The 20,550-nt window shown below is 41.5% G+C and overlaps 1 long non-coding RNA gene across 3 annotated transcripts; it reads left to right on the forward strand.

Moving 5' to 3' along the window:
* Nucleotides 1-2,456: 2,456 nt before the first annotated feature.
* Nucleotides 2,457-9,622, forward strand: LOC123086031 (uncharacterized). 3 transcript variants are annotated; one of them, XR_006440295.1, is made up of 3 exons: nt 2,457-3,085; nt 3,422-3,697; nt 3,800-5,234. It is a non-coding gene; the product is annotated as an uncharacterized lncRNA (long non-coding RNA). The 3 variants fall into 3 exon arrangements; XR_006440296.1 differs by adding an exon at nt 9,303-9,622 and having other exon boundaries at nt 2,458-3,697; nt 3,800-5,022; XR_006440294.1 differs by having other exon boundaries at nt 2,457-3,697.
* Nucleotides 9,623-20,550: the final 10,928 nt, after the last annotated feature.

The raw sequence follows: 20,550 nt of genomic DNA on the forward strand, positions 1-20,550 counted from the left end.
CATAAGAGAAGAATCACTGCATCACAAATGTATCTACAGAGTACAGACTGACCTTGTGCCTCTCATTGACAAGGAGCTTGCAAGAAGACACAATTGAAACTGGTGCCCCCCATGACAATAACGTTCTTGGAGTTTGCAGCTGCTGCCGTGACATTCATCCTATTCTGTGAAAGAGAAAATTGGCAACGATGTTTAGGTTTGCCATCGCTGCATTCATGCTTATCTTTCATAGAAAGAAAACAGCAAAACAATTCCAAATCTCCGAATATCTGCTATTGTGGTGTTGTGCATGAAATTATTAGCCATCCCACTGTGACCAGGGAGAGATATATACAGTACCTGGTGAGTTTATCAAGAAGGAATAGTAAAGTAAGTGAAACAAAACAAACTGAAAGGTTTCTTAAAGTTGAACAGGAAATAATGGACAAAGAAGCTTGAAGCCTTTTGAGCCGACTAAAATTAATTGAATATTTACCATTAGAAGTTGAAGGCAGATCTGAAATTTAGTGGGTAGTGGCAAGGAGAACAACTAATGATAAACTAAATCATATACATCACATCACGTTCAGCAATGTATCCTCACTATTGAGATTTTTATACTACAAAAATTTCCGAAATTGTTAAACATAGGATACAAACTAACAAATATGCTCCCGTACACGGCACACCCTCCCTTAAAAAAATCTATAACCGGGTCCTCCTTGTCCTATGGGTTGACTCCTATGTACTAATTGCTTCAGAATGCAATTACATGACATGGGGTGGGATACCACGTACTATACCTTGTGGGGATATGTGAAAGCAGTCAAGAGTACCACAGAGGTGGCGCCGAGCGAATCAGCGGTAGAACGAGATGAACGATCAATTATTCAATTCAGAGATTGCCGCCTCGTTCGTTAGGACACACTGTGAATCTGGAGCACAGGCAGGGGTTGCGGCCTCCAGGCGATTCGGGCCATGACGTGTTGACGACAGGGGGTTGCGTCCTCCAAGGTATACCTTATATTAGCCTCGCCGTGTATGCTTCTTCACCACCGCGGACACTGCCGTTAGTTGGTGCACGACGCAGCAGTCAAGGTGATCGCCAGGGCGGCCTGGCTCCTTCGAATTCCTCTACCAGCCAGCGTCGCCCTGCTCCTGAGCCTCCCCTCCATGACCGCAATGCCAGTTCATTGCCCCCAGGCGCCATGAACGGTCGCAGCGTAGGCTCGCCGGATTGGCGGTGGTGGCCTAGAACATCTAGGGCTACTCCATGCGAGGGATCTCTGCGGTTTGACGGGCGAGTCGCTAGCATGGTGAACATCTAGGGCTACTCCATACTGAATGGCAGAGCAAACAAATTGAAGCAAGCATGCCTGAACCAAATAGAGGTGGACTCCATCGATCAACCACACAATTATCGCAATGATCGGATGGATTGACTGGAGAGATGGATGTATGGACGCAAGATGTACCTCGAGCATGCGCCAGATGGAGGGGTCGACGACTCGACGGCCTTGACGGCGCCATTGTTCCACTCGGAGCGGCGCTCCTCGGCGTCGAGGAACTTCATGCGCACCTGCACGCCGGGTGCCCAGGCGCCGATCAGCGCGTCCTCCACCTCCTGCTTGGGCACGACGAACTCCCCGGCGCCCTGGCGCGGGTAGTAGGTGACGGTGAAGAGCGTGCCCTCTGCCGCGAGCCGCACGGCCTCGTCCACCTCCTCGGGCGGGACCCGCGCGCGCGTTGCGTGGCCGGCGCTCGGCGCCCTCGGACGTCTGCTGGGAGACGGCGGGGTACCTGGGCGCGCGGCGGATCCCGGCGAGCAGCTCCCCGTCGGCGCGGCGCATGAAGACGACGGCGTCCCCGGCCATGAGCAGCTTGGCGTTGACTAAAATGGCATGATTTGGAACAAAGGCGCTGGGTGTTTCCTTACTTTGACGGTGGTTCGAGGGGATCGTGCGAGGGGATGAAAGAACTTACATTTGGTGGGAGGGGGCATCGATGGGGCACCAATGAGGTACATAGGAAAGGTAAGAATCGATAGGAAAGTTAGGATTTTGAATTGATTTTCATGAAAATAGGGTTTTAATGTTTGTAATGTGATTTCTGTACCTGCCCGTTTGTGACGGTGTCTGGTTAGGAAAGTTTGTAAATGTTAAGAAAGTTTTTATTGGAAAAGTTTGTAAATGTTAAGAAAGTTTTTATTGGGAGGGTGAAAAAAATCAACATGAGGATATGATGATGGAAGGAGAGACCAAATTAAACCAAACAAAAATAAACCGGACGAAAATAAACCGTGGACGCAATCCTACCAACTCAGTCATTAGGAGTAGAGAAAAGAAAGAGAGGGTGAAAAACCAAGTCATCCTATCCATCTAAACCTGCAATTTAAAGGCCTACATTCCTCCAAATCATTAAACACGTTTTATACTTTAATTACCCACCAATGCGAAACAAACACGTTCCTATCGCACGAAAGGAAACTCGCAAGGCAACCGCCTCCTCGCCCCGCCTTCCCTGATCCACTATCCTTCCGCACGAAAGGAAGTTCTTCCCAAGGTAACCGCCGCACAGCCGTGCACGCCGCCACCCACTGCCTCGCGCCGACCACATCGGCACACCGCCAAGCCGTCGCACCTTCAGGACGCCGGCCACATCGCCAAGCCGCCGCACCTTCAGGACGCCGGCCACATCGCCAAGCCGCTGCACCTTCAGGACGCCGGCCGCATCGCCGAGCCGCCGCACCTTCAGGCCACCGGCCACATCGCCGAGCCGCCGCGCCTTCAGGACGCCGGCCACATCGCCTCGAGCCGGCGCCTTCAGGACGCCGGCCACCACATCGCCTCGAGCCGGCGCCTTCAGGACACCGGCCACATCGCCTCGAGCCGCCAGCCCATCGCCGAGCCGCCACACCTTCACACCGCCGCCCCCATGGCCTAGAGCCCCCGCACCTTCAGGTCACCTCCCCATCGCCTCGGCCATCAGCGACGCCGCCTAAAACGCCTCGGCTCGGCCATCAGCGACATCGTCAGTTGACATCTCCCTGTCATCTCGCAAAGTCAGGGGACACGCCACCTTGACGCACACAGCTGCGGGGCCGGAGGTCTTTCATCTCTGCTTTCTTTTATTTTTTCAGTGACATGCTGCTTCAAATTTGATAGATTGATTCACGTTTCACTTACCTGAGTTTGCCACGGTTTCTAAACTGGATAAAACTGAAAAGCAACCCTGTCAAGTGTTAACACAGTTTAACAAACTCTTCAATCGATGATTACAATGCACACATTCAGCAGTTCAGCTTCATTATTATTGTCATTTTCATTGCTTGAATTTTGCTCACCCATGTTTATGATCATATTATATTGAGATTTCACTGATTTTATGCACAAATCTCGAAGACGGTAAATATTCATTCGGGTGCTTCTCTGTTACGATCAAGGGATCGTTCCTAGATTAGGGACCTTGCAAACAAGTCTACAACAGCGAATGAAAATCACGCGGGATATAAAACCACAGGGCAATCAAGGATGATATGCACGAATGTCTGCTGATAAAAAGGAGGAATACCTCAAGAACCGACATCAGCCACGCGCAGAAAAGAAGGTCGCAACTCTTATTAGTGCCAACTATCAGCAAGTATCTCAAGAACATGCTTCTTCATTTTTGTCTCTGCAACGTACCCCTTTGAGAAATATAACCAACACACAAAAATATGGTACATTCCTACACTCAGGAAATTTACTGCATTGATTCATGGATGATGTAAACTTGATTTTTGTGTTTTGTTTCCTCTTTTTTTCCCATTTGCCACGTATAGTAAGTACAGCTGCAAGCTCTGGAAGTATTGATCATCAACCTGCAGATATCAATGTTGGATGCGAAAAACAAAGGGGGCAGGGGTGGTAATCCCGTTTGTCCCAAGAGAATAAAGCACAACACCTACATAAGCTCCGGCTGGCCCGACTAGAAACGAAAGCTGCAGCAAAAAGTGTCAATGTTGATGTTCCTCAATCCCGTGCCCCTCATGGTTCCACAGGTAATATCTCCTATCTGGTATATTCATTGCCTTCGGGTGTGTCTACACTGATGGAAAATGTAATCATGATTTATGTGATCTCTGAGCGATTTCTTGGACGCGACCACTGCCGGTCCACTCCACTCGTGGACATGGCGGCCTTAACACCATCGCCGTCCCCAGGCTGACCTACTCCTAGCGTGTACGACACGATCTCGACGTCGTTGAACCTCAACAGCTCGACGCCACCCATGATTCAGGTAATTAGGTTTGTGAAGGTAGGCTACTACATACCACTTGCAAAAGGATCAGTTGATTTTTTTTCCTTTATTTTGTAGAAGATGCAACTCCAAATATTTTTGCTTTATGCATGACTACTCTACATGCGTATTTGGGTAGTAATATTTATTTGATGATTGGATGTGATTTGGAGGTGTGCTCAGTTTTATTTTAGCATGCTCAGATTTGACCTGAATCGTATCTTATGTACCATCAGCCTAATTACTTGGCCGTGGAATGGGACGATGGCTGTGTAATTATTGGTTTCTCTTGGATGATATGCTCTGAAACAACAATGTTACACGCTGAATTGAAACTTTTGGTACCAGCTGGGTAGGGGATCAGTTGTGCTGATTTGAATGGATTGTGTTTAGATTTTCGGATTTGTTGTCTAGCGGCTTGAGGATGAGGTTTGTGCAACCTCCCCTGGTTACTTGCCTGTACAATTAACTATGTTGGATTTCGTACATTTTTAACCGTTTGTAGAAAAAGATGGACCTGTTGCTCATGGCGTGAGACAGACAATGCCTTTTGGTATGATACCACATTTCTAAAGATAATTCAGTTATATCTTCACGCTGCCGTTGTTACTGCGCCCATAACGCAAGTGCAGTTACTGCCACAACATTGGTCCGCTAAGAGGATGCAAACACCATGAATCGGCAAATGGAAATTGGGGAGGTTTTGGCGACGTCGGTGCATGAAGGATGCAAACAACGCAGCTCAGCTAAGCTCAGCTACATCAGGTAATTTGGCAACGGGTAATATTGTCAGTAGATGTTTTAAATTCATGTGTATTCTTTACATATGGGAAAATGGTTCTTATGTTGCCTTGAATATTTGTTGTTTAAACTTATCTGTGTTTCTATAGTAGCCCACTTATGTACTATATTTTGTAAATTTACTCTGAGAATTGTATGTCAACTAATACTAAGAATATTATGTTTGCAATAATCTAGATGAGTTGGACTTCGTTGCATTATACATTATTAGACCCCCGAAATGGTGCACTGTACATTATCAGATCCTCAACATGACCATAAATATATATTTTTGGCGGGGAACATGACCATAAATTCCAAGATTACACGTGCATTGCACGTGCACATTTACTAGTGGTTATAAACATGTTTAGACTCAACGCTATCCCATGAAATCTGCCATGTAATTAATATCTTACCATTCCGGTGAAGAAAGCAATTAATATCTTACCAAATATCAATGTGTCACAAATATACATTACCTAATATAACGTGCCACTAATATCCTATCTAATACGTGCATTGCACGTACATTATTACTAGTATACATAAAATCATCAAACACGGAAAACACCATTTTTGCACTGCATGTCCACATGGTCGAAACTGCATGCTCATGTCATGTTTCGCTGCAATCAAATGAGTCCCTGTAATCTTTATACAAAAAAATAAGCAAACACAAAAAGCAACGTTTGCACTGCATGTGCAGATACTCCAAACTGCATTCTGAAGACATGTCTCCCCACAAAATTCATTCAGATTAGCCCCTGCAATTTTTATACATAAACTCCTCAAACACAAAATTCACCATTTTGCACTGCATGCTAACATGCTCCAAACCGCACTGTAATTCACATGAACCACATCAAAGAAAGTCGTGCAGCAGCGACCACCAGGGAGGGTTGAGGACTGCATCAAGAGTCGTCGTGGTCCTCCTAGCGGAAACTGGTGAACTGCAAGCCTGAAAAAAAAATTCAAACACCACACATCAGATTAGCGAACTGCAAGATGTTGGCAGTGAGGGAAGAGATGGATGATCTTGGATTGGGCGTGTTTCTAGTGGATCAACGCAAGAGAAGAGGAGGTGCAAGAGAAGAGGAGGTAGCTGCGTCGGGACCAAGGAGCAGCACCGGATCGGGAGGTGGTGGAGGAATGGGGAGGCAAGAGTCGCCGGTAACCTCCCCCTAGCTCACCGGATTCGGTGGATGGTGGTCGGTGGAGGGCGGCGAGGCGGATCCGGCGGCTAGCTGACGCAGGGCCCGACATAGACGGAGACGCGGATCCGGCGGCCGGGGGATGAAGGGGAGGAGGGAGAAGTGGCTGCTGTCCAGGACGACATCGGAATCCGGCGATGCAGCGGTAGTTAGGGGCGTTGGCGGATCCGAGCAGAGTAGCAGAGGAGGTGTCACCGCGACGCCAGAGGGCGGGGGGCAAGGGCTGCTAGATCTAGTGGATGAGGTTGGCGGAGGGGTAGGGGAGGCTAGCAGGCGCCGGAGAAGGTGAGGAGGGTGGGGCGGCCGGTGGGCGGGGAAGAAGGAAGTGGATCCAGGGGTGGCGGCGATTCGGGGTGGAAGAGGAGGCGCGGCGGCGTCGGCTGGGAGGAAGTGGAGGCGTGGTGACCCCGGCCGGGAGGAAGAGGAAGTGCGGGGAGGGAGGCGATGCGGCGGAGGAGGGAGGCGGCGCTACGGCGCGGGAGGGGGGCGGGCCGGCGGCGCAGGGGTGGGGGTTTGCCCGACGATGCGGGAAGGGAGGTGGAGGTCGTGCGGGAGTGGGAGATGGTGCTCGACCACAGGATAAGGTGGGGGTGGAGGACTTTTTTTGACCCACGCAGTTCGGTCGGGTGTTTAGCATGGTTAGTCTGTAGCTACGGGATGGGCGGAGGTGTTAGTAGAATAAGCACGGGTGTTATCATAATAGAACTCTTAAGAGTGTTATTATAATAGACCTATCATATATATATAGGGTTACGCTATTCATCACCCTGGATGAGGAAGAGTTATTCTTCACCCCCCTCTATTTTACCAGCAATGCCCCGTATTTTTACGTTCTGTAAGTTTTATCTTATTTCCGACGTAAAAAGAGACCATAAGAAAATATATAATCATTGTAAAAAATATTTTATGTTATGTAAAATTACAAACGTAAAAACATAGTGTAAAATACACATAAAGTGCAAATTTTCTTGTCTTATGATCTATATTTTTATTTTCTTATGCCAAATTTTACATAATGAAATATAGGGATGTAACTATTTAAATTGCAAACGTAGTTTAATTACAAAATAATCGTAAGATTATCTCGGGTGAAGAATAACTTATTCTGCATCCTGGGTGATGAATAATAACACTATATATATATATAGAGAGAGAGAGAGAGAGGATTGACTATTCATCATCCTGGGTGAGGAATAGTTATTCTTCACCCCATCTATTTTATCATCAATGGACCGTAATTTTACGTTTCATAAATTTTACCTTATTTCTGAAGTAAAAAGAGACCGCGAGAAAATATATAATCGTCGAAAAATATATTTTATATTATGTAAAATTACAAATATAAAAACATAATGTAAAATACACATAAACTGTAAATTTTCTTGTCTTATGACCTATGTTTTTATTTTTTTATGTCAAATTTTACGTCATGAATCGATAGGAATGTAACTATTTAAATTACAAACGTAAATTAATTATGAAATGATCGTAAGATTACCTTGGGTGCAGAATAACTTGCAGAATAACTTATTCTGCACCCTGAGTGATGAATAGTAATACTATATATATATATATATATATATATAGGAAAATAGTTGTGTACTTCTGGGAGTACGTACTCCCGCTCCTCATATACCACATAGATGAATCTTTTATACCTTTTTATTGTTTTTAATATACTTCATTAGTAATTATTAGATATCCCAAAATGAGTTCCATGAAAAAATTCATGTGAGTCTATGTATTTTTAAATATTTACGTATATACTGATGTATTTGTACGTGAAAAGGTATATTACAAAAAGTACATCGCAGATAATATTTTTTCAACTAAATTCATATTGGGGTATCTTAGAATATTTAATAAAATATATTGAAAATAATAAAGAGATATAATTAATGCGTATATGAGGTATATTGAGGATGAGAGTACATACTCCCAAGAGTACAGAAGAGGAGTCTTATATATATATATATATATATATATATATATATATATATATATATATATATAGAGAGAGAGAGAGAGAGAGAGAGAGAGAGAGTAGCACTATTCTAATCCTAGAATTAGAATAACTATTTGGATCACGATCAGCCCCTATAAGGAGCGATGGACATGTTCCCGAACCCACGCTCCCACTACCCCCATGCCCCCACTCGTGTCAGATCCGGCCACCCACCCTTGTCAACCTCCGCCTGCCTCCTGAAATCCCGGCGACCGTGGCTCGGCCAACCACCCGCCGGCGATTAGCTGCACCGACGCCGCTCCGGATCCCCCATGACCCGCACATCATCCCCATCCCCAGCTGGCGCATCCCTCCCCCCTGCACCACCCAGAACGCTCCACCGCTACCAACCGGCGCCGGATCCATCCCTCGACCCGGATCGCGCCTCCGCCACCGTCCATTGCCCCACATCGCGCCGCCGCCACCGTCCATCGCCCCACATCGCGCCACCGCCACCGTCCCACGATGGGGATCGCGGCGCAGCCACCGTCCCACGATGGGGATCACGCCGCAGCAACTGTCCCACGATGGGGATCGCGCCACTTCAACCGCCATCGACCCACCTCCCGTCGTCGGGATCCTGCTGTCGCGCGACAACCATCGGGATCCTCCCACCGTGCGACCTCCCTCCACATGCCGCCGTGAACTTCTCCCACCGGCCACAGCGACCTTCTTTCCTCCCCTTCCTCGCTGAAGATGAGCTAGCAGGCCGCCATAGCCGCTCTGCCACCAACGCGCCATCGCCTCCGGCGGCCCCTCCCGCATCACCTCCGTTTCCCGCCGCCAGCCACGGCATGCGGCGCCCTCCGCCCCCGCCACTTTCATTCGACCCTGCTAGTGTCCAGTACATCGGCCGTCCCTTTCATCAGATATATTGGCCTCTGGATCCTCTGACGACCACCACGGTTGAGATCCGATGGATGTTGTCGGCCATGAGTAGTGGTTGCCGGAGCCCGTGTTTCTCCTGACCAAAACTGATGCATTTCTTCTTGTTCTTCTTCAGTTTTGTTGACTGAACTTAACTGTCTCCACTGATTGGACTGCAGGTGACATGTGGATGATTAGTCTGAATGATTGGTCTGAAGTGCCACTGAAGACATATAGAAACTATACTTCACATGTTTCACTACTTCGAGAGTGTGTCTTGCAATTAGTCTCTGCCCCACCTTAAAACAAAATGGATCATCTACTCCAAGCGTGTGTGCACGTGGATTCGAGGGATTTGGTTTTTTCTCTAGTAACTAGCATATTTGGTGAATGTGTGAAGTCCTGCTACTACTAATAGAGAAGGAAAATCACCAATGAACCTCATTTTGAGATAAAATAGAACCAATTTAGAAAAACTTGGCAAGCCCACATTATGTCACCACCCATTTCTTTTATAAGACAGTCGTGTGTGCGTGCGTTTGGTGTGATCGTGCTATGGGTATGCTTTTCCTTTATGTTTTTAATAAATCAGAAGTTCATACATACAAAAAATTGAAGTTTAAAAAATAAATGTTTGTAGGCAAAATTCACATGCGAAATAATGTATTTCGTGTGTGGGTGTGTGCCAAGACCACAAGTTCAGATGAGCAAAAAGTAATGAAATCAAACCTAAAAATGTTCATTGCACACGTTCAAATAAAAAGAGGAACACACCATCAAAATATCCCACAGAAGGTCAAATTGAAATAACAAATATAGTTCAAAAAAGAGTAATTAGAAAATGGATTTCTCTTGTTTCAAAAATAGACACCCTAGAAGTTTAAATTAAAATAACAGAGCGGCTCAATGTTTACTGAAAACTCATATTTAACCGCCAATAAAAATTAAAACCAAGGACTTCAAATAAAAAATGGACCAGATAAAAGTTTATATAAAAATGTGTTTGCTCATTTGTACAACCATAGAAGATCAAACTAAAAAAAACAAAAAAGCGGTTTGATATTTCCCCATTTCTAAAATAGAAACACAGAAGTTCAAAATAAAAAAACCGAGAAGTGCAAATTAAAATAAAAGAGTAGTTCAAATTTTAAAACAACTGACTAAATAATGAAAAGTAAGAAGTTCAAGCAAGAAATAGAACAATTGAAAATTCATAAAAAAAGATTTTGCCATTTCTAAATAAATTTTTTTCTACAAGTTCAAATTTAAATAACGGACCGGTTCAATGTTTCTTACAAAACTAGTACTTTTTCGTTACGAAAAAATAAACCAAGAAGTCCAAATTACAAAAAAATAAAGAAGTTCGATATTTATCAAAAAACCTCAGATTTTCCTTGTTAGTAAATAGAAAATATGAAGAAGTTCAAATTAAAAAAGGAGTAGTTCGATATATACGGAAAACTCAACTTCTTTCTGTTTATAGGAAAAATAAACGTATGAAGTTCAATTTTATTTAAATGTTTGATGCTTATTTAAAAACATATTTTTTCTGAAAAAAGACTAAGAATTTCAAATTAAAATATTATAGAAGTCTGAAGTATACAGAAAACTCAGATTTTCTCGTTACTAAAGAATAAAATGGAGAAGTTCAAATTAAAGTAAAGGAACAAATGAAAAGTTTAAAAAGATCTTTCCCACTTTTTCTTAAAACTAGAAGTTCAAGCTAAAACAACAATGTGGTTCGATGGTTATTTAAAAAATATAGGTTTACATTTTTTTAAAACTCATATATCTATTGTTATTATCAAATCAACCATGAAGTTCAAATTGAAAAAAACATTGAAATCCGACGTTCGTTTGAAAAATAAAAAACAAATCTTTACTGAAAAAAATGTGAAGTTCAAATAAAAATAACACGGAAGTTCTAAGTGAAGACTACTAGCTGTTCAACTACTACATGGAGTGTTTTTCATATAAGAAAAAAGAATAAAAAACAAGGTCTAAAAATACATTTTGCTAGAAGTTCATGTGGTGGGCCCAGGAAGTTCAAATATTATTGTAAAGGAGGTTCACGTACACAGAGAAGTTCGAAGTATATAAAAAACTCAGATTTGTTGCAAGAAGTTCAAGTGCTCTGTCCGGAGAAGTTAAAAAATTCTTGCGGAAGAGGTTCACCTTGTATTTCCATGTTCGATTTTTTCTGTATAAAAATCAAATACAATTCTTTACTCAAAATATAAAAAGGTGAAGTTCATATTGAAATAACAGAGAAGTTCAGAGTTTATTAAAACCTAGGATTTACCTGTTCAAGAAATAAAAAACATAACACCATTTTTTGCACTTTTAAAAACAACTCATAAACAAAAAAAAGGTTGCTAGAAGTTCAAGTGCTCGACGAGTAAAAGTTCAAACAAATCATGTGAGGGAGCTTCATCGTGTATTTAGATGTCCAAAATACGAGAGAGAAGTTCAAAGTGATAACAACCGGAAGTTCACGTACTACATGGTGTGTATTTCATATAAGAAAAATATAATAAAATGAAACAGAGTGAAGTTAAACAAACATGCCCCAGAAGTTCAACTATTTCACGCAGTGCAAAAAACAGCACGTCAAAAATAGAGTGAAGTTCAAATAGACATGCCCGAGAAGTTACTAATTTTACGCAGTGCATTTCCATTCGCAATGAAGGAAGAAATCATGATCTCGTCATTTCTCTAATTTACTTCAGAACGACAGGAATATCATTTGTGTAAGTTCAAAGTCCTCGGTCGGAGAAAGTGAAAAAAATATTGTGAGAGAGGTTTGTACAAAAAGAATATCATTTGTGTAACACTGACGGATGGATGAGAAAATTACAAACGAAAATACGTCATAGAAGTTCAATGTGAAAATAGCAGGAAGTTCAACTACTACAGAAAATGAATTTCAAATGAAAAACTTTTAAAATCGTCGCGAGTATGAAAAAACGATTAACACGGGAAAGTTGCGTGTTTACGGCAGCTTTCCACCGGTATATCACTTGCTCAATTCCGGTGAGTGGATGGAGAGCTACGAGCAAAAAAATCATGTGAAAACAAAGTGAAGTTCAGGTACACGCGCCGAGAAGTTCAGGTTCTTCGCCCGGTGCATTTTCGAAGAATCTGTTTCGCGATAAAGGCAGAACGAATGATCTCGCCATTTTCAAAATTACAGGAAAACAGCTAGGAATCAGAGAAAACCATCAACATGGGAAAGTCTCGCATTTTCCGTAGCTTTTCAGCCGTATATTATTTGCCTCATTCCGATAAAGTTTGTAGAACTTACGGGGAAAATACGTTTTTAGCCATTTTCAAATTTGACTTAAAACCTTAAGGAATTGGGAGAAACAATATATAGAGAAAGTTTCGTGTTTATTCAAGCTTTCCAACACCATATCATTTGCTGCATTCGGACGTACGGTTAAAAAATTAGCTCAAAAATACGAACTCGGTGGAACTTGTATCATTTTCTAAATTACTTTTAAACCATTCAAAATTAGAAAAAACTTTTAACGTGAAAAAGTAGCTCATTTTCATAAGCTTTCCAACGCCATATTATTTTCCTCAAGTGTATTGGCCGTTTAGAAATGACATCGAAAATACGAACTCGGGTGTTCCGTTTGCGAAATTCTATGATTTTCTGAATTACTCTTTATCCATAGGGAATTAGAGATAACTTTTAACATGTGGAAGGAGCGGTTTTGCAGTAGCTTTCCAACACCATATTATTTGCCTTATTCCAATAAACAGTTTAAAAATGCGATCGAAAATACGATTCACGTTTTTTGTATGAAGAAAAAACGGTTTTCAAAACTGCTCTTAAACTGCTTACATTTTGCCAAAAATTTAACTTGGGTCATGATACTGATGTCCATAGCTTTCCAACGGTATATCGCAAGCCCCGTTTGGGCGATGTTGGCGGAAGTTCAACCTAGCACTAGGAGAAGTTCAGGTCGAACAACTGAGGTAGTAAAATTGCAAAAAACGCAATTTCATCATGAGTCGAGAGCAAAATCCGCCAACTAGCGAGATTCCTATTTAAAACCGGTATTTAGTTGCTAAAAACGTTCCTAGATTACACTAACATCATATAGAACACGACTAAATAGAATAATTCGCGGGGGAAGCCACGGTTGCGAAGATAGCCCGAAGGTCGGGTTCGTACAGAGGGAAGTCCAGGCGCGTTACTCATGCAGTTCCGGTTGTGATCAGAATATTATTCTGATCCCGTGATCAGAATAGTGTTTATGCACACACACACACACACACACACACACACACACACACACACACATATATATATATATATAGGATAGCACTATTCTAATCCTGGAATTAGAATAGTTATTCTGATCACGATCCACCCTATATAGGGCCCGATGTTCCTGAGATCCCGAGCAGCCCACCCGACCGGTACGAGGAAAATAAACCCAGCCCACCTGCTCCCACGATCCCCTCCCCAACCTTCGAACTGCATGACGCCGCAACCACCGCCACCCTCCCTGCCTTGTGCCGCCGTCGGGCCCCGACCACGAATCACACCGCCGCCCTGCCCCGACCTTCAACCGCACCGCCGCAGCGTCCTCCCTCCCATGCCGCCACCGCCGCCTCCCTCCCAACCTCGCCACCAACTGGTGTTGTGCCGCACCCCTGACCCCAACCGGAGACGTCGTCTCACCTCCTCCCTAGATCCCGCGCCATCGTCCCGCACACGCTGCCCCTGACGATAGGAGCAACCACCCGTGCGGGCTGCTCCACTACCTACCGGCCTTCACCACTCCCCTCCACCAGCATCGGCCCCGCCCAATCCACCGAGCGCCGGCGTCCCCCATCTCCCTCCACCTTCCTCTACGCATGATGGATGCCATGGCACGGGACCATGAGCTCGCCGGATTCCTTCCCCTACAGCTAGCGCCACCACCTACATCTGGCGCCACAGTCGTCCAGGCCGTTCAACTTCGCCGCCTCAGGCCGTGCAACTCCGCCCGTGTGAGTGCGCGCCGCTCCTCCGTAGCTTCTCCAATTCGGATGGCAGGTGACCTCGTTGATGTCTGAAGTTACTTCCTCCCCCTGTCCTAAAACTGAATCCATATCAAAGCGTCGATTCTTCCCCTGTCCAGTCTTGTATTTGTTCTCTAAGTGATTTTCATTGATGTTTGAAATTCAGATGTATCTGCAGTTGCAAAACACTAGTGTTTTTGGGTCTGAAGTTCAGATGTATCTGCAGCTACAAAACACTCATGTTTTTGGCCCATTGTTTTTAGTTTCACAAGCCGCAACCCATACTCGCTGCTTCTGTATGGGGACTTGGTGGCCTAATATGCATGAGCCGCCGTCGCAGAATGATTGGAAGGTCAGATGCAAAAACCAATGAAGTTCAAAGATAATATACGGAAATAAAAACAGGAGAACTCTGCAATCAAATGTATTTCAACAGCAGTTCTGCTGCATATGCATAGTTCCATAAATAAAGAACAGACAAGCACTAAAAGTGTGTGCGAGATGCAGGCAGAATGCTAGGTGGCCGAGTACTAGTTGCATTTTTTAATTGAGAGTACTAGTTCAAGATGTGGCGGGGCATGTAGTAAGTTGGGACATCTACGGTAGAAGGATTTTTTGTTTTCCTTTATTTCCTTTTCTCAGAGAACTAGTGCTCCACTGATGTCTGTCTGGAACCCCATTACATCCATCTAGAAATTTTCAAAAAGTTGAAATTTAAATGAAAATGAAAGTTCAAAAAACTGAAGCAAGTTAATGTATCTTGTTAGAATCTTTTCTCCATTCATGTGTCGCCAACAAAATGTACACATAATTATTTACCATGGGGCACTAGACCCAATGTTCAAAGCAAAAAATTACAAAGTATTTCAAAAAGGTCAATAAAAACGAATTTTGCCCAATTTTTAAAAAGTTAGTAGTTAAAATTTAAATAACAGAGCGGTTCGATGACTATTACAAAACTCAAATTTCACCAATTATTAAAAGATTATACCAGGAAGTTCAAATTAAAAAAACCAAGTGGTTCGATGATTAGATACCAAAGAAGAAAATAAACGTCACCTAGAAAATATTAACTCTCAAAGTTAAAATTTAATAAGTTGGAGAGTTCAAAGAAAATGTTATGGTTGTACAAAAAAAGCCCATGGATTTTTCTGTCATCGAAAAAAGATACTCAAAAAGTTTGAACTAAAATAACAGAGTCCTTCATATTTGTAAAAAAACATATCATCAAGTATAAAAAAACAGAAGGTCAAACTAAAATAACATAGCAATTCAAAAATAAAAGAGCACCCAGAAGCGGATATTTCACCATTTCTAAAAAACAAAAAAACAAGAAGTTCAAATTTTAAAAATAGAGAAGTTCAAAAACCATAGAAAATGACTTTTGTCATTTCTAAAATAAAAAAACTCTAGAATTTCAAATTTAAATAACCGGCGGTCCAATATTTATTACAAAACTAGGATATTTTGTTACTCAAAGAAATAATCAAGAAGTACAAATTACAAAAATAGAGAAGTTCGATATAAACAAAAACTTCCAATTTCCTCGTTATCAAATAATAAACCAAGAATTTCAATTCAAAAAATGGAGCGGTTCAATATATATTACAAAAACTCAAATTTTTCCTGTTACTAATGAGTAAACCAAGAAGTTCAGTCTGAAATTACCAAGAAGTTGTACAACGTTTATTACATTTCTAAAAAATACACAATGAAGTTCAACTAAAAAAGGTAGAGTGGTTCACCCTGTATTTAGATGTCCAAAAACACAAATAAAATATGTTATTTTTGGTGTTTTAAAATAATTCTCTCAAACCAGAGAGAAGTTCAAAGTGATAACAACCGGAAGTTCACGTATTGCATGGTGTGTGTTTCGTTACTTTCGTTTGCAAAAATAAAATAAAAATGTAAACATTTTGTTGCTAGAAGTTCAAGTGCTTGGCCCGGGAAAGTTCAGGAATTCGTGTGAGAGATTTTCATAATGTATTAAAAAACTTTCCAAACGGTATATCATATGCTCTATTCCAAAGGGTATATCACACACTCTATTCCGAAAAACGGTTAAAACAAATTGGTGTATGTTGTTCATAATTAATATTGCGGGATGTCCGACCTCCAATTACATGTTTTAAAATGGCAAGAAATGGCGTCCGACTTTCAATTGCGTGTAATTCGATGTGTACACAAAAATACGACAGAAGTTCATAGTGAAAACAACGAGAGGTTCAAGTACTACAAGGAATGCATTTCAGGAGAGAATAAAAGTATAGAAAAATAAAAGCTTAAAAAGTTTGTCGAAAGAAGTTCAAATGCTCTGTCTGGAGAAGTTCAAAAATTCTTGCGAGAGAGGTTCACCTTGTATTTCCATGTTCGATTTTTTCCGTATAAAAATCGAATACAATTCTTTACTCAAAATATGAAAAGGTGAAGTTCAAATTGAAATAACAGAGAAGTTCGGAGTTTATTAAAACATAGGATTTACCTGTTAAAAAAACAAAAAACACAAGCTATTTTTTGCACTTTTAAAAACAACTCATATACGGAAAAATGGTTGCTAGAAGTTCAAGTGCTCGGCGAGGAAAAGTTTAAAAAATTCTTGTGAGAGAGCTTCACCATGTATTTAGATGTCGAAAATACAAAGAAATATATGTTGTTTTTTGTGTTTTAAAATAATTCTCTTAAACCAGAGAGAAGTTCAGAGTGATAACAATCGGAAGTTCACGTACTACATGGTGTGTATTTCATATAATAAAAATACAATAAAGTGAAACTGAGTGAAGTTCAAACAGACATGTCCCAGAAGTTCAACTACTTCACGCGGTGCAAAAAACAACATGTCAAAAAACAACACGTCAAAAACAGAGTGAAGTTCAAACAAGCATGCCCCAGAAGTTCAACTACTTCACACAGTGCATTTTCGTTCGCGATGAATGCATAAATCATGATCTCGCCATTTTTTAATTTACCTCAAAACAACAGGAATATCATTTGTGTAACTCCAAGTCCTCGGTCGAAGAAAGTTAAAAAAATTATTGTGAGAGACGTTTGTACAAAAGGAATATTATTTGTGTAACACTAACGAATGGATGAGAAAATTACAAACAAAAATACGTCACAGAAGTTCAACGTGAAAACAACAGGAAGTTCAACTACTACGTTGAATGAATTTTAGATGAAAAACTTTTAAAATCGTCGCGAGTATGAAAAGATGATCAACACAGGAAACTTGCGTGCTTACAGCAGCTTTCCATCGATATATCACCCGCTCAATTCTGGTGAATGGATAGAGAGTTACGAGCAGTGGATGGAGACCTACGAGCAAAAAAAGAACGTGAAAAAACAAAGTGAAGTTCAGGTACACGCGCCGAGAAGTTCAGGTTCTTCACGTGGTGCATTTTCGAAGAATCTGTTTCGCGATAAAGGCAAAATGCATGATCCCGCCGTTTTCGAAATTACTTGAAAAAGGCTAGGAATCAGAGAAAACCATCAACATGAAAAAGTTTCACATTTTCCGTAGCTTTTCAGCGGTATATTATTTGCCCCATTCCGATAAAGTTTGTAGAAATTACGGCAAAAATATGTTTTTCGTCATTTTCGAAACTGACTTCAAACCGCAAAGAATTGGGAGAAACAATATATACCAAAAAGTTTCGCATTTGTTCAAGTTTTCCAACGCCATACCATTTGCTGCATTCGGACGCACGGTTAAAAAATTAGCTCAAAAATACGAACTCGGTAGGACATGGACCATTTTCTAAATTACTCTTAAACCATTCAAAATTAGAAAAAAACTTTCAAGATGAAAAGGTAGCGCATTTTCATAAGCTTTCGAACGCCGTATCATATGCCTCCATTGGATTAGCCGATTAGAAATGACATCAAAAAAACAAACTCAGCTGTTCGATTTATGAAATTTTACGTTTTTTCAAATTACTCTTTAACCATTGGGAATTAGAGAAAACTTTTAACATGTGGAAGGAGCAGTTTTGCAGCAGCTTTCCAATGCCATATTATATGCCTCATTCCGATAAACGGTTTAGAAATGCGATCGAAAATACGATTCACGTTTTTTGTGCGAAGAAAGGACGGTTTTCAAAACTGCTCTTAAACCGCTTATATTTTGCCAAAAATTTAAGTTGGGTCATGATATTGGTGTCCATAGCTTTCCAACGGTATATCGCAAGCCCCATTTGGGCAATGTTGGCGGAAGTTCAACCTAGTTCACAGGGAAGTTCAACGTACTACTAGCGGGGCAGGTCAGGTTGTGATCAGAATATTATTTTGATCCCGTGATTAGAATAGTGTTTATGTATATTATTTCGCCGTAAGGAATAGTTATTCTTCACCCCCTCTCCATTTTGATGTCAATGCATCGTATTTTTAGGTTTCATAAAAAATTTCTTATTTCGTACGTAAAAAGAGAACCTAAGAAAATATGTTCTCGCCGTAAAGAATATTTTATGTTACGTAAAGTTACGAATGTAAAAACATACAAAAAATGCGATATTTCTGGTCTTATAACCTATTTTTTGTTTTTTCTTGTACCAAAATTTACGTAGTGAATCAATAGGAATGTAACTATTTGGATTCCAAATGTAATTTATTTATGAAATGATCGTAAGATTACCTCGGATGAAGAATAAGTTATTCTTTCTTTATTACTTCCTATTAATTGCAACGATGACCAAAACTATGTTTGTCAGCTCTCAACAACTTTTATTCATCATACTATTTATATGTGAAGTCATTACTCTCCATAAGATCAATATGATCTATTTATTTCTTTTAATTCCTTCTTTTTTTCTTTCATTCCATCAAGATCATAGTAAGATAACCAAGCCCTTGACTCAAGACTAGCTCACGGACTCGATTACATAGACAAGGATCAACACAAAACTCAAAGCTAGAACATTCTAAACTTTATTCTACTAGATCAAGATATAACCAAAAGGATCGAACTGAGAAAAACGTAAAGATAGAAGTGTGATGGTGATACGATACTGGGGCACCTCCACCAAGCTTGGTAGTTGCCAAGGGGAGTGCCCATACCCGATACTCAGTTCTCCTTCTTCGGAGGTGGTGATGTGATATTCTTGGTGATGATGCCCCATAGGATATGATTCTCTTCCTCGAGCTTATTGACTTGCTGCTTAAGATACATTATTTCCCCACGGAGCTTGCCCGTGACGGCTAAACCTCCTTTCACCCATGGATGTTTCATAGCTGCAGGAGAACAAGTAACACTCTTTTTTCATATTTTCATAAGAAAGAAATCTAGCATTTGGAGGGATGACCGAGTTTGGAATTGCTGAGCTCTAAAGTTCCTCCATCATGAATCTGGCTTGGAGATGAGAGGTAACTTCTTGATCCTCCTCCATGGCATCTATCCTTTTCAAGTTGGCCTCCATCTCTTCCTCCATTGATGGCCCAAAGTGGTCATCATCACTGTTTGCTTTGCCCCGGTGTCGGATGAGGCGCCTGACTCTCCCCGACTGACTCTTGAGAAGACATCTTGCTCTAAATCTGCTGCAGAAACAACTCAAAACAAAAACAGAGGATCGTGTCATGGTACGGTGGTCAAAACCTTTGGGAGATTATATAATGAATTTTTACCGACCAAAATAAGTATCGTGCAAGAAAACGGAGTCCGGAGGGCACACGAGGTACCCACGAGGCAGGGGCGCGCCCTCCTCCCTCGTGGACGCCTCGTGTCCTTTCCAGACTTCTTCTTATCTTCCTATTTTCTTAAATTTTCCAAAACGGAGAAAAATTGCTATTAGAACTGTTTTGGAGTCGGTTTACTTACCGTACCACATACCTATTCCTTTTCGGAGTCTGAAACGTTGTGGAAAGTGTCCCTTATGTACTCCTCCGGGGTTACGGTATTAATAACATTGGTTTCGACATTTATGGGATTACCTGAGATATAATGTTTGATTCTTTAACCGTTCACCACCTTCAGATTTGTGCCTTCGAAGTTGTTGATTTTTATGGCACCAGAACGATTGACCTCCTCGATAACGTAAGGACCTTCCCATTGAGAGAGGAGTTTTCCTGCAAAAAAAATCTTAAACGAGAGTTGTATAACAAAACATAATCACCTACATTAAACTCACGCTTTTGTATCCATTTGTCATGCCATCTTTTAACTTTTTCTTTAAATTGTTTGGCATTCTCATAGGCCTGGGTTCTCCACCCATCAAGTGAGCTAATGTCAAATAGTCTCTTCTCACTGGAAAGTTTGAAATCATAATTGAGCTATTTAATGGCCCAATATGCCTTATGTTCTAGTTTGAGAGGTAAGGGACATGCTTTTCCATAAACCATTTTATACGGAGACATACCCATATGATTTTTATATGCAGTTCTATAGGCCCATAATGCATCATCAAGTTTCTTGGACCAATT

This window comes from Triticum aestivum, chromosome 4A, assembly GCF_018294505.1.
Source record: "Triticum aestivum cultivar Chinese Spring chromosome 4A, IWGSC CS RefSeq v2.1, whole genome shotgun sequence".
NCBI lineage: Eukaryota > Viridiplantae > Streptophyta > Magnoliopsida > Poales > Poaceae > Triticum > Triticum aestivum.